Source organism: Vicugna pacos, unplaced genomic scaffold (genome assembly GCF_048564905.1).
Source record: "Vicugna pacos unplaced genomic scaffold, VicPac4 scaffold_190, whole genome shotgun sequence".
In the NCBI taxonomy this organism is placed as follows: domain Eukaryota; kingdom Metazoa; phylum Chordata; class Mammalia; order Artiodactyla; family Camelidae; genus Vicugna; species Vicugna pacos.
Window position 1 is genome coordinate 541831 of NW_027328869.1, and position 13363 is coordinate 555193.

General features: G+C 46.2%; 1 long non-coding RNA gene across 2 annotated transcripts; it reads left to right on the forward strand.

Moving 5' to 3' along the window:
• The first annotated feature begins 538 nt into the window (after positions 1-538).
• LOC140695197 (uncharacterized) lies at positions 539-12918 on the forward strand. 2 transcript variants are annotated; one of them, XR_012070902.1, is made up of 3 exons: positions 539-668; positions 12333-12445; positions 12654-12918. It is a non-coding gene; the product is annotated as an uncharacterized lncRNA (long non-coding RNA). The 2 variants fall into 2 exon arrangements; XR_012070903.1 differs by lacking the exon at positions 539-668 and adding an exon at positions 7782-7919.
• The last annotated feature ends 445 nt before the right edge of the window (positions 12919-13363 follow it).

Consider the following 13363-nt stretch of genomic DNA (forward strand, 5'->3'; position numbering starts at 1 on the left):
TGAATGTAGCAGATCCTAAGGCTTTACATTCTGATTTCAAACCCAAGGCCACCTAGATCACTCAGACCAGATGCACGATATCTCTGATTCAGCCCCACACGTGCTCTATTGGCAAAATGCCCAATTGGTCCCTGGTCCTGCAGATGCACTGGGTGTGGCCATGGGACATATCGATAATCTCAACCGCGCGTGCCGGTGTGGTGGCCTTCTCACTGGGGTCACTGGTCGGCTTGCTCTCTTGATAGGACCCACCACATCCCACTACGCACTCCAGATCCCTGAGACTCAGCGTGTGCCATCATCCATAGCCCTATCCCTCCCTGACCGCTGCCTCTGCTACGTCAAATTTGGCATCTCGGATCTTGGTCTCAGAATCAACTGTGGGGATATTTTGCACTGGTTTCTTTGAGTTCTGTCAGCCAAGCATCTGCTCTGCACTCTTCTAACACTCAGCGCATCACCTTCAATCCCATGTCTCCTGTCCGCTTGAGAGTGTGCATCCAAGTTAAACAGAGTTTCACCTTTGCTGCTCCATCACCAGGGGTCAGACCCTGCACTGGTTTCCATTCCCTGCTTTGCCTTCTCCTGCTTCCAGGGCTTCTGAGGCCTTATCCTGTCTTTGGAAGTAACAGACCTCTCTTCGGCAAGTGTCCTGTGCCAAGGGCTGGGTGAGTGGATGTTTCCATTGCTGTGTACATGGGAGCGAGTGAGCGCAGTTGGCACTGCTTCTCTGCCAACTGGGCATCGATGAATCACCACTTTCCAGATACACTTCCCAGATATGTGATTTTTGTTTAGCTCTTTGTTTCTATACAGCCGTGGTGGGAGGGATTTTCCGAAGACTCCAATTTTGACATTGTGTTGATCTCTCATTTGCAGCCTTTAAAAAGTTTAATAGATTTGATTTCCATGTTTTGAGAGTTATACGAAAATGAAGTTAGTTTTTGAAACATCCTAAATCGACCTAGAAGCCAGACTTGTCAATTTCGGTAACATTTTGTCAGTTCTAAGGAAAACATAGACAGATAGAATGCAAAGTAGCAGTCCAAACTGTAAAAGGGGTCATGTCAACTCTTTACTGTTGAAGCCTCCGAAACCAACAGGAACCATGAAATAACTAATGGAAACATGAAATAACCCCCAACCTTGGTTTCACTTGTGCATGTGGTGCCCTTTACTCCCAATGACACCTACTGGCCAATGTTGGCATTTCAAGGGGTAACATCCCTCTCTAGGAAAATACAAGAGGAAACAAACCAAATATATACATTTAGGTTTGAATCCAAAATCACCTAGAGGCTTTATAGCTTTGAGAACCCTGCTGCAGCTATGCTAGTCTATTGAGAACCAGGTGTTCTTCTATCAGTGATGAGAACGCTTAATCATCCGATCATGTTGGGTAAAGCAATTTAAAGCAACCGAGTCTGCACCCCCATGATATAGTGCCCACGGGGTCTTGACTCAATGAAAGAATGTCCACATAAGCTGTGTCTTTAATGTCATTGGCGACTTTTACAGTTCCGTTCACTATCTGACTTATAATATTTACCTATACTGTTTTGAAAAACTGAGGCCAAATACATATACAAGTTCAGTCAAAGAGTCCCCTCACTTACCACACTCCCTTCACCCCAGAGAAGACACAAACCCAGCATTTGCTGAATCTAGTGGAAGGCCATCGTTTATTTGTGTGAGTTAATTATTCATATGTTATCTATTTCAGTCGAGACTTTTAGACCTTTAAGGAGTTCACTGTTGTTCACAGAGGGTAAAGCTGGAGGAACTGTGATTCGAGGAGGGGCTTGCCATTCTCGAACTGGCTTCATTGCAGCTCAGGTACTGATCCTTCCAAATAGATGCCTGAGTGGAGGGGAGGGAAGAGCAAGTGCTTGTTATCTAGGCCCAAACCTGGGAAAAGGCTTACCTGGGCTTGGTGCACTTTGGTCTGAATGGCTTGGAAATGCCCCTTGGGACGTGTGGATTCTCACGACCTCTTCCAAGAACATGAGCATTTTGATCACCTCTGCCATCTCTTCTCTTTTAGATGTCAGGGATCTTGGACCCGTTCTTGGAGCAGAGATTTGAGGAATTTCCTCAAGTCCACGTTGGCACTCCGTATGTTTCTGCCAGTATCAGCTTGGTTCAGTAGGTCTCATGAATGTCTTTCGAGCCTGGTATCCTCTACAGCTGTCTCCAGGCCAGTAATCTCCATTGTAGCAGAACATCTCTCATCAATGTGTTCGCATCTCTCCTCAATCCGTGCAGCCAGCTTTTCGGCCAGCTTCTCTTCGTATCTCCCATACAGTCGACTTCAACAGGACTGGGCATGTCTGAAAGTAGCTCGGAGCCTCACCAGTAAGCTGGTGGCAGGCAGATCTTCCACGGTCTGCCCTTTCAGGTTCTGGAAACTGACCCGTGAACTCAGGTCTTTGGGCAGCAGCAGTATCTCGAACTGACAGAGCTTCCCGGACCAAAGACCTAAGCTAAGCTCCACAGAGGGCGGCAGCCCCTCCATCACACTGATCCACCCACAGAACTCTGCCCGGTTACCTAGGATCCACCGGCCACAACAAGCCGCGCGGTACACACCAACATTCCACCTGGAATCCAACGGGTAACTGCCATCCCCAATGGCTGCTGCACCTTGTCAGTGTTGGGGGAGGGGCTGCATCCGACGAGAGGTTCCTAAGCTAAATGTGATTCTACCCACTAGCGTCCCATGGGCCTTTGTTCTTCCCTCTTTCCTTTTCTTCAGATCTGTATGCACAGTACCAACGGAGGCAAGTGTGTCCATTTTCTGTTGATGGTTTCACACGTCTTTAAACTTTCTAACAGTTCAAAGTACACAGAGACCCTCTAAAGGAAACTTATGTTCCTGTAATATCTGTCCACCCGGAATACATAACCGTCGGTTGATTTCTCCTGAAACACCCGCACTCTCAGGACATGGATCCATTGGTTTCATGGGGGCTGAAATTCCTAGAAATGAAACCAACCCAAATGTGCACTTTACTGTCTGTCTCTTTTGCTCTTAGTACACTGTTGCAGAGCTACTTGTCTTTGTTAAAGGCTTATGCCATTTCTTCTCGAAGTAGGGTTTTATATGGCATTCATTCATCCTGTTGGAAGACTTGCAAGTCTATATCACGGACTAGGAATCCATTTGACTCCAAATCGGCATTTGGGTTAGGTCACGATATGCTCTTATTAATCAACATTAACGAATATAAATGCACGCCTCTGATTTCCGAATACAAGTGTGCTGAGTACATGCAAGCAGCGATACTGGGTCGATGCGTACTGAATGATCCTTGACATCACCTTGAGTATTTCCTTTTGAGTAATCATGGTTCGCTTGGTATATGTCAGCCAACCGTACCCTTTGGGTGCATGTTTGTTTGTTTGATTTTTGTTGGTCTGCTTCTCGTTTGTTTTGCAAACACGTCAGGCCATGCATCTCTCCGTTCGCTTCAAACAGAGAGTCATATAAGCTGATTCACTTAAGATAGTGCTTCCAATCACCTATGATTTCCTGCTTCCCTCTCCCATCTTTAGGGTATTGATGTCCTCCTTGCCTTCTTCTGGTTTCTTCTTTGCCACTCATGCTCTTCTTGCATTTCCAATAATGGTTTTCTTCTTTCCATTTCATCTTGCTGCTTTTCTATTCAGGGGAGAATTCTCAACCTTTCTTGTAGGATAAGTTTCGAACTGCTGAATTCTTTTAAGATTTGCCGGTCTGTGGAATTCTCTAGCCCTGCCGTTATTAGAAATGGCGGTCATGTGGCCTAGGCTACTATAGATGGCCACATTTTGCCCTTCAGGGTTTGGTCTATGTCCTGGCACTCCTCCCTGTCCTGCAATATTGCTGCCGATATATCAGCTGAAACCCCTCTGGAGGTTCTCTTCTGACAATGTTGCTTTCCTCCAGGGGCATTTTAAATCCCTGGGATGCTCATGAACTTCGTTGATTTGAATCATACAGCTGCTGGTAGGTCTATTGGGATTCCACCTCCTTTGGACGCTGTGTACTTCCTGAATTCGCATAGATGATTCTTTCTAGGCTTTCAGCAAGTTTCAGTCTGATTTTTCTACAGATAACTTTTCAGACATTTTTTGTTTCTTTACCTCTTGCTTTTCCATCTGGGACTCTTACGAATGCTAGTCTTTCATGCCTTGTCTTACCCCAGGATTCAACAGCAATGTTTTCATTGGTTTGCACTTGCTTTCCTATGTCTGCTTCTGACCGAGGGTTTACTGTTCCCCTGTCTTCACATTCATTCACGCGTCCCTCTGCATTATTTGGTCTGCTTAGGACTGAATTTTAGCCCTGATATTATCTCATCCACTGAGTTTTCTGATACTATTTGTTTCGCCTTTAGGCTTTCTCTTCCCCTTTTCTGGTATTCTGCCTTTTATGATTCTGAGACACTGTTGTTCTTCAGTGTTTCCCTCACCTCCATTTTCAATTATTTCTCTGGATTGCGTTTTGCAGTCTAGGTTTTTGAAAGCTTATGTTTTGGGCCTTCAATCTCTTTGGAACTGAAAATGGTATTTCCTGTTTCTTTCATTGCACTTCTTCACCTCTACTGGTCAGGTAATATCAGGTATCTAATGTAGACTTCTAGGGCTTTGTTAAGTGAAAAATTTGGAATCTTGGCTCTATGCAATTCCATGGGATTTCTGTGAGGACAGTTTCTCCTAGACATTGATGCCATGTCCTGTTCCTGTGTTTGTTGTCTGGTATATCTCCAATTGCTGGTGTTGCCTTTATTGTGATGAACACCCCATACTATTTCGATTAGCATAACCGTAGTTTGATTACGCTTATCTCACAATTCTAAAAGTGCACAGGACACTTCCTCTGGTGGAAATGAAGCTTCTAAAGGTTCTCAGCTCTGCATTCTGCTCCATGTCACTTTGGAGTGTTTCCAAAACTGCAAACTGAGAGTGCGCTTGTGCTTTGTAGTGCCACGGGAATGTCCCAATGAAACCAGTTCTTCCCAGAGCTTCTCTGCCTACAGAAACACCAGTGGAAGCATATCAATGGATGTCACACGTCAGGGCCAGTGGAATGATCCCGCAGACCGACCTTGGTGTCCTCGGTGCCGTACCGTGCCGGTGCCATCTAAAATGGAGCATCTGCTTTTGGGAGATAATGCTGAAGGAAATGCTTCAACTTCTCACGCTGTGGACTTGGACCACTCTCCCTTGTCCTCTCATCCTTGTGGCATGGGTGCATGTAGGCCACAACAGAGCTTTTGTGTATCCTGTGCCTCTAACCAAACCATAATCCCAGCCCACGTTATGAATGTAGCAGATCCTAAGGCTTTTCATTCTGATTTCAAACCCAAGGCCACCTAGATCACTCTGACCAGTTGCACGATATCTCTGATTCAGCCCCACACGTGCTCTATTGGCAAAATGCCCAATTGGTCCCTGGTCCTGCAGATGCACTGGGTGTGGCCATGGGACATATCGATAATCTCAACCGCGCGTGCCGGTGTGGTGGCCTTCTCACTGGGGTCACAGGTCGGCTTGCTCTCTTGATAGGACCCACCACATCCCACAACGCACTCCAGATCCCTGAGACTCAGCGTGTGCCATCATCCATAGCCCTATCCCTCCCTGACCGCTGCCTCTGCTACGTCAAATTTGGCATCTCGGATCTTGGTCTCAGAATCAACTGTGGGGATATTTTGCGCTGGTTTCTTTGAGTTCTGTCAGCCAAGCATCTGCTCTGCACTCTTCTAACACTCAGCGCATCACCTTCAATCCCATGTCTCCTGTCCGCTTGAGAGTGTGCATCCAAGTTAAACAGAGTTTCACCTTTGCTGCTCCATCACCAGGGGTCAGACCCTGCACTGGTTTCCATTCCCTGCTTTGCCTTCTCCTGCTTCCAGGGCTTCTGAGGCCTTATCCTGTCTGTGGAAGTAACAGACCTCTCTTCGGCAAGTGTCCTGTGCCAAGGGCTGGGTGAGTGGATGTTTCCATTGCTGTGTACATGGGAGCGAGTGAGCGCAGTTGGCACTGCTTCTCTGCCAACTGGGCATCGATGAATCACCACTTTCCAGATACACTTCCCAGATATGTGATTTTTGTTTAGCTCTTTGTTTCTATACAGCCGTGGTGGGAGGGATTTTCCGAAGACTCCAGTTTTGACATTGTGTTGATCTCTCATTTGCAGCCTTTAAAAAGTTTAATAGATTTGATTTCCATGTTTTGAGAGTTATACGAAAATGAAGTTAGTTTTTGAAACATCCTAAATCGACCTAGAAGCCAGACTTGTCAATTTCGGTAACATTTTGTCAGTTCTAAGGAAAACATAGACAGATAGAATGCAAAGTAGCAGTCCAAACTGTAAAAGGGGTCATGTCAACTCTTTACTGTTGAAGCCTCCGAAACCAACAGGAACCATGAAATAACTAATGGAAACATGAAATAACCCCCAACCTTGGTTTCACTTGTGCATGTGGTGCCCTTTACTCCCAATGACACCTACTGGCCAATGTTGGCATTTCAAGGGGTAACATCCCTCTCTAGGAAAATACAAGAGGAAACAAACCAAATATATACATTTAGGTTTGAATCCAAAATCACCTAGAGGCTTTATAGCTTTGAGAACCCTGCTGCAGCTATGCTAGTCTATTGAGAACCAGGTGTTCTTCTATCAGTGATGAGAACGCTTAATCATCCAATCATGTTGGGTAAAGCAATTTAAAGCAACCGAGTCTGCACCCCCATGATATAGTGCCCACGGGGTCTTGACTCAATGAAAGAATGTCCACATAAGCTGTGTCTTTAATGTCATTGGCGACTTTTACAGTTCCGTTCACTATCTGACTTATAATATTTACCTATACTGTTTTGAAAAACTGAGGCCAAATACATATACAAGTTCAGTCAAAGAGTCCCCTCACTTACCACACTCCCTTCACCCCAGAGAAGACACAAACCCAGCATTTGCTGAATCTAGTGGAAGGCCATCGTTTATTTGTGTGAGTTAATTATTCATATGTTATCTATTTCAGTCGAGACTTTTAGACCTTTAAGGAGTTCACTGTTGTTCACAGAGGGTAAAGCTGGAGGAACTGTGATTCGAGGAGGGGCTTGCCATTCTCGAACTGGCTTCATTGCAGCTCAGGTACTGATCCTTCCAAATGGATGCCTGAGTGGAGGGGAGGGAAGAGCAAGTGCTTGTTATCTAGGCCCAAACCTGGGAAAAGGCTTACCTGGGCTTGGTGCACTTTGGTCTGAATGGCTTGGAAATGCCCCTTGGGACGTGTGGATTCTCACGACCTCTTCCAAGAACATGAGCATTTTGATCACCTCTGCCATCTCTTCTCTTTTAGATGTCAGGGATCTTGGACCCGTTCTTGGAGCAGAGATTTGAGGAATTTCCTCAAGTCCACGTTGGCACTCCGTATGTTTCTGCCAGTATCAGCTTGGTTCAGTAGGTCTCATGAATGTCTTTCGAGCCTGGTATCCTCTACAGCTGTCTCCAGGCCAGTAATCTCCATTGTAGCAGAACATCTCTCATCAATGTGTTCGCATCTCTCCTCAATCCGTGCAGCCAGCTTTTCGGCCAGCTTCTCTTCGTATCTCCCATACAGTCGACTTCAACAGGACTGGGCATGTCTGAAAGTAGCTCGGAGCCTCACCAGTAAGCTGGTGGCAGGCAGATCTTCCACGGTCTGCCCTTTCAGGTTCTGGAAACTGACCCGTGAACTCAGGTCTTTGGGCAGCAGCAGTATCTCGAACTGACAGAGCTTCCCGGACCAAAGACCTAAGCTAAGCTCCACAGAGGGCGGCAGCCCCTCCATCACACTGATCCACCCACAGAACTCTGCCCGGTTACCTAGGATCCACCGGCCACAACAAGCCGCGCGGTACACACCAACATTCCACCTGGAATCCAACGGGTAACTGCCATCCCCAATGGCTGCTGCACCTTGTCAGTGTTGGGGGAGGGGCTGCATCCGACGAGAGGTTCCTAAGCTAAATGTGATTCTACCCACTAGCGTCCCATGGGCCTTTGTTCTTCCCTCTTTCCTTTTCTTCAGATCTGTATGCACAGTACCAACGGAGGCAAGTGTGTCCATTTTCTGTTGATGGTTTCACACGTCTTTAAACTTTCTAACAGTTCAAAGTACACAGAGACCCTCTAAAGGAAACTTATGTTCCTGTAATATCTGTCCACCCGGAATACATAACCGTCGGTTGATTTCTCCTGAAACACCCGCACTCTCAGGACATGGATCCATTGGTTTCATGGGGGCTGAAATTCCTAGAAATGAAACCAACCCAAATGTGCACTTTACTGTCTGTCTCTTTTGCTCTTAGTACACTGTTGCAGAGCTACTTGTCTTTGTTAAAGGCTTATGCCATTTCTTCTCGAAGTAGGGTTTTATATGGCATTCATTCATCCTGTTGGAAGACTTGCAAGTCTATATCACGGACTAGGAATCCATTTGACTCCAAATCGGCATTTGGGTTAGGTCACGATATGCTCTTATTAATCAACATTAACGAATATAAATGCACGCCTCTGATTTCCGAATACAAGTGTGCTGAGTACATGCAAGCAGCGATACTGGGTCGATGCGTACTGAATGATCCTTGACATCACCTTGAGTATTTCCTTTTGAGTAATCATGGTTCGCTTGGTATATGTCAGCCAACCGTACCCTTTGGGTGCATGTTTGTTTGTTTGATTTTTGTTGGTCTGCTTCTCGTTTGTTTTGCAAACACGTCAGGCCATGCATCTCTCCGTTCGCTTCAAACAGAGAGTCATATAAGCTGATTCACTTAAGATAGTGCTTCCAATCACCTATGATTTCCTGCTTCCCTCTCCCATCTTTAGGGTATTGATGTCCTCCTTGCCTTCTTCTGGTTTCTTCTTTGCCACTCATGCTCTTCTTGCATTTCCAATAATGGTTTTCTTCTTTCCATTTCATCTTGCTGCTTTTCTATTCAGGGGAGAATTCTCAACCTTTCTTGTAGGATAAGTTTCGAACTGCTGAATTCTTTTAAGATTTGCCGGTCTGTGGAATTCTCTAGCCCTGCCGTTATTAGAAATGGCGGTCATGTGGCCTAGGCTACTATAGATGGCCACATTTTGCCCTTCAGGGTTTGGTCTATGTCCTGGCACTCCTCCCTGTCCTGCAATATTGCTGCCGATATATCAGCTGAAACCCCTCTGGAGGTTCTCTTCTGACAATGTTGCTTTCCTCCAGGGGCATTTTAAATCCCTGGGATGCTCATGAACTTCGTTGATTTGAATCATACAGCTGCTGGTAGGTCTATTGGGATTCCACCTCCTTTGGACGCTGTGTACTTCCTGAATTCGCATAGATGATTCTTTCTAGGCTTTCAGCATGTTTCAGTCTGATTTTTCTACAGATAACTTTTCAGACATTTTTTGTTTCTTTACCTCTTGCTTTTCCATCTGGGACTCTTACGAATGCTAGTCTTTCATGCCTTGTCTTACCCCAGGATTCAACAGCAATGTTTTCATTGGTTTGCACTTGCTTTCCTATGTCTGCTTCTGACCGAGGGTTTACTGTTCCCCTGTCTTCACATTCATTCACGCGTCCCTCTGCATTATTTGGTCTGCTTAGGACTGAATTTTAGCCCTGATATTATCTCATCCACTGAGTTTTCTGATACTATTTGTTTCGCCTTTAGGCTTTCTCTTCCCCTTTTCTGGTATTCTGCCTTTTATGATTCTGAGACACTGTTGTTCTTCAGTGTTTCCCTCACCTCCATTTTCAATTATTTCTCTGGATTGCGTTTTGCAGTCTAGGTTTTTGAAAGCTTATGTTTTGGGCCTTCAATCTCTTTGGAACTGAAAATGGTATTTCCTGTTTCTTTCATTGCACTTCTTCACCTCTACTGGTCAGGTAATATCAGGTATCTAATGTAGACTTCTAGGGCTTTGTTAAGTGAAAAATTTGGAATCTTGGCTCTATGCAATTCCATGGGATTTCTGTGAGGACAGTTTCTCCTAGACATTGATGCCATGTCCTGTTCCTGTGTTTGTTGTCTGGTATATCTCCAATTGCTGGTGTTGCCTTTATTGTGATGAACACCCCATACTATTTCGATTAGCATAACCGTAGTTTGATTACGCTTATCTCACAATTCTAAAAGTGCACAGGACACTTCCTCTGGTGGAAATGAAGCTTCTAAAGGTTCTCAGCTCTGCATTCTGCTCCATGTCACTTTGGAGTGTTTCCAAAACTGCAAACTGAGAGTGCGCTTGTGCTTTGTAGTGCCACGGGAATGTCCCAATGAAACCAGTTCTTCCCAGAGCTTCTCTGCCTACAGAAACACCAGTGGAAGCATATCAATGGATGTCACACGTCAGGGCCAGTGGAATGATCCCGCAGACCGACCTTGGTGTCCTCGGTGCCGTACCGTGCCGGTGCCATCTAAAATGGAGCATCTGCTTTTGGGAGATAATGCTGAAGGAAATGCTTCAACTTCTCACGCTGTGGACTTGGACCACTCTCCCTTGTCCTCTCATCCTTGTGGCATGGGTGCATGTAGGCCACAACAGAGCTTTTGTGTATCCTGTGCCTCTAACCAAACCATAATCCCAGCCCACGTTATGAATGTAGCAGATCCTAAGGCTTTTCATTCTGATTTCAAACCCAAGGCCACCTAGATCACTCTGACCAGTTGCACGATATCTCTGATTCAGCCCCACACGTGCTCTATTGGCAAAATGCCCAATTGGTCCCTGGTCCTGCAGATGCACTGGGTGTGGCCATGGGACATATCGATAATCTCAACCGCGCGTGCCGGTGTGGTGGCCTTCTCACTGGGGTCACAGGTCGGCTTGCTCTCTTGATAGGACCCACCACATCCCACAACGCACTCCAGATCCCTGAGACTCAGCGTGTGCCATCATCCATAGCCCTATCCCTCCCTGACCGCTGCCTCTGCTACGTCAAATTTGGCATCTCGGATCTTGGTCTCAGAATCAACTGTGGGGATATTTTGCGCTGGTTTCTTTGAGTTCTGTCAGCCAAGCATCTGCTCTGCACTCTTCTAACACTCAGCGCATCACCTTCAATCCCATGTCTCCTGTCCGCTTGAGAGTGTGCATCCAAGTTAAACAGAGTTTCACCTTTGCTGCTCCATCACCAGGGGTCAGACCCTGCACTGGTTTCCATTCCCTGCTTTGCCTTCTCCTGCTTCCAGGGCTTCTGAGGCCTTATCCTGTCTGTGGAAGTAACAGACCTCTCTTCGGCAAGTGTCCTGTGCCAAGGGCTGGGTGAGTGGATGTTTCCATTGCTGTGTACATGGGAGCGAGTGAGCGCAGTTGGCACTGCTTCTCTGCCAACTGGGCATCGATGAATCACCACTTTCCAGATACACTTCCCAGATATGTGATTTTTGTTTAGCTCTTTGTTTCTATACAGCCGTGGTGGGAGGGATTTTCCGAAGACTCCAGTTTTGACATTGTGTTGATCTCTCATTTGCAGCCTTTAAAAAGTTTAATAGATTTGATTTCCATGTTTTGAGAGTTATACGAAAATGAAGTTAGTTTTTGAAACATCCTAAATCGACCTAGAAGCCAGACTTGTCAATTTCGGTAACATTTTGTCAGTTCTAAGGAAAACATAGACAGATAGAATGCAAAGTAGCAGTCCAAACTGTAAAAGGGGTCATGTCAACTCTTTACTGTTGAAGCCTCCGAAACCAACAGGAACCATGAAATAACTAATGGAAACATGAAATAACCCCCAACCTTGGTTTCACTTGTGCATGTGGTGCCCTTTACTCCCAATGACACCTACTGGCCAATGTTGGCATTTCAAGGGGTAACATCCCCCTCTAGGAAAATACAAGAGGAAACAAACCAAATATATACATTTAGGTTTGAATCCAAAATCACCTACAGGCATTATAGCTTTGAGAACCCTGCTGCAGCTATGCTAGTCTATTGAGAACCAGGTGTTCTTCTATCAGTGATGAGAACGCTTAATCATCCAATCATGTTGGGTAAAGCAATTTAAAGCAACCGAGTCTGCACCCCCATGATATAGTGCCCACGGGGTCTTGACTCAATGAAAGAATGTCCACATAAGCTGTGTCTTTAATGTCATTGGCGACTTTGACAGTTCCGTTCACTATCTGACTTATAATATTTACCTATACTGTCTTGAAAAACTGAGGCCAAATACATATACAAGTTCAGTCAAAGAGTCCCCTCACTTACCACACTCCCTTCACCCCAGAGAAGACACAAACCCAGCATTTGCTGAATCTAGTGGAAGGCCATCGTTTATTTGTGTGAGGTAATTATTCATAGCTATCTATTTCAGTCGAGACTTTTAGACCTTTAAGGAGTTCACTGTTGTTCACAGAGGGTAAAGCTGGAGGAACTCTGATTCGAGGAGGGGCTTGCCATTCTCGAACTGGCTTCATTGCAGCTCAGGTACTGATCCTTCCAAATGGATGCCTGAGTGGAGGGGAGGGAAGAGCAAGTGCTTGTTATCTAGGCCCAAACCTGGGAAAAGGCTTACCTGGGCTTGGTGCACTTTGGTCTGAATGGCTTGGAAATGCCCCTTGGGACGTGTGGATTCTCACGACCTCTTCCAAGAACATGAGCGTTTTGACCACCTCTGCCATCTCTTCTCTTTTAGATGTCAGGGATCTTGGACCCGTTCTTGGAGCAGAGAATTGAGGAATTTCCTCAAGTCCACGTTGGCACTCCGTATGTTTCTGCCAGTATCAGCGTGGTTCAGTAGGTCTCATGAATGTCTTTCGAGCCTGGTATCCTCTACAGCTGTCTCCAGGCCAGTAATCTCCATTGTAGCAGAACATCTCTCATCAATGTGTTCGCATCTCTCCTCAATCCGTGCAGCCAGCTTTTCGGCCAGCTTCTCTTCGTATCTCCCATACAGTCGACTTCAACAGGACTGGGCATGTCTGAAAGTAGCTCGGAGCCTCACCAGTAAGCTGGTGGCAGGCAGATCTTCCACGGTCTGCCCTTTCAGGTTCTGGAAACTGACCCGTGAACTCAGGTCTTTGGGCAGCAGCAGTATCTCGAACTGACAGAGCTTCCCGGACCAAAGACCTAAGCTAAGCTCCACAGAGGGCGGCAGCCCCTCCATCACACTGATCCACCCACAGAACTCTGCCCGGTTACCTAGGATCCACCGGCCACAACAAGCCGCGCGGTACACAGCAACATTCCACCTGGAATCCAACGGGTAACTGCCATCCCCAATGGCTGCTGCACCTTGTCAGTGTTGGGGGAGGGGCTGCATCCGACGAGAGGTTCCTAAGCTAAATGTGATTCTACCCACTAGCGTCCCATGGGCCTTTGTTCTTCCCTCTTTCCTTTTCTTCA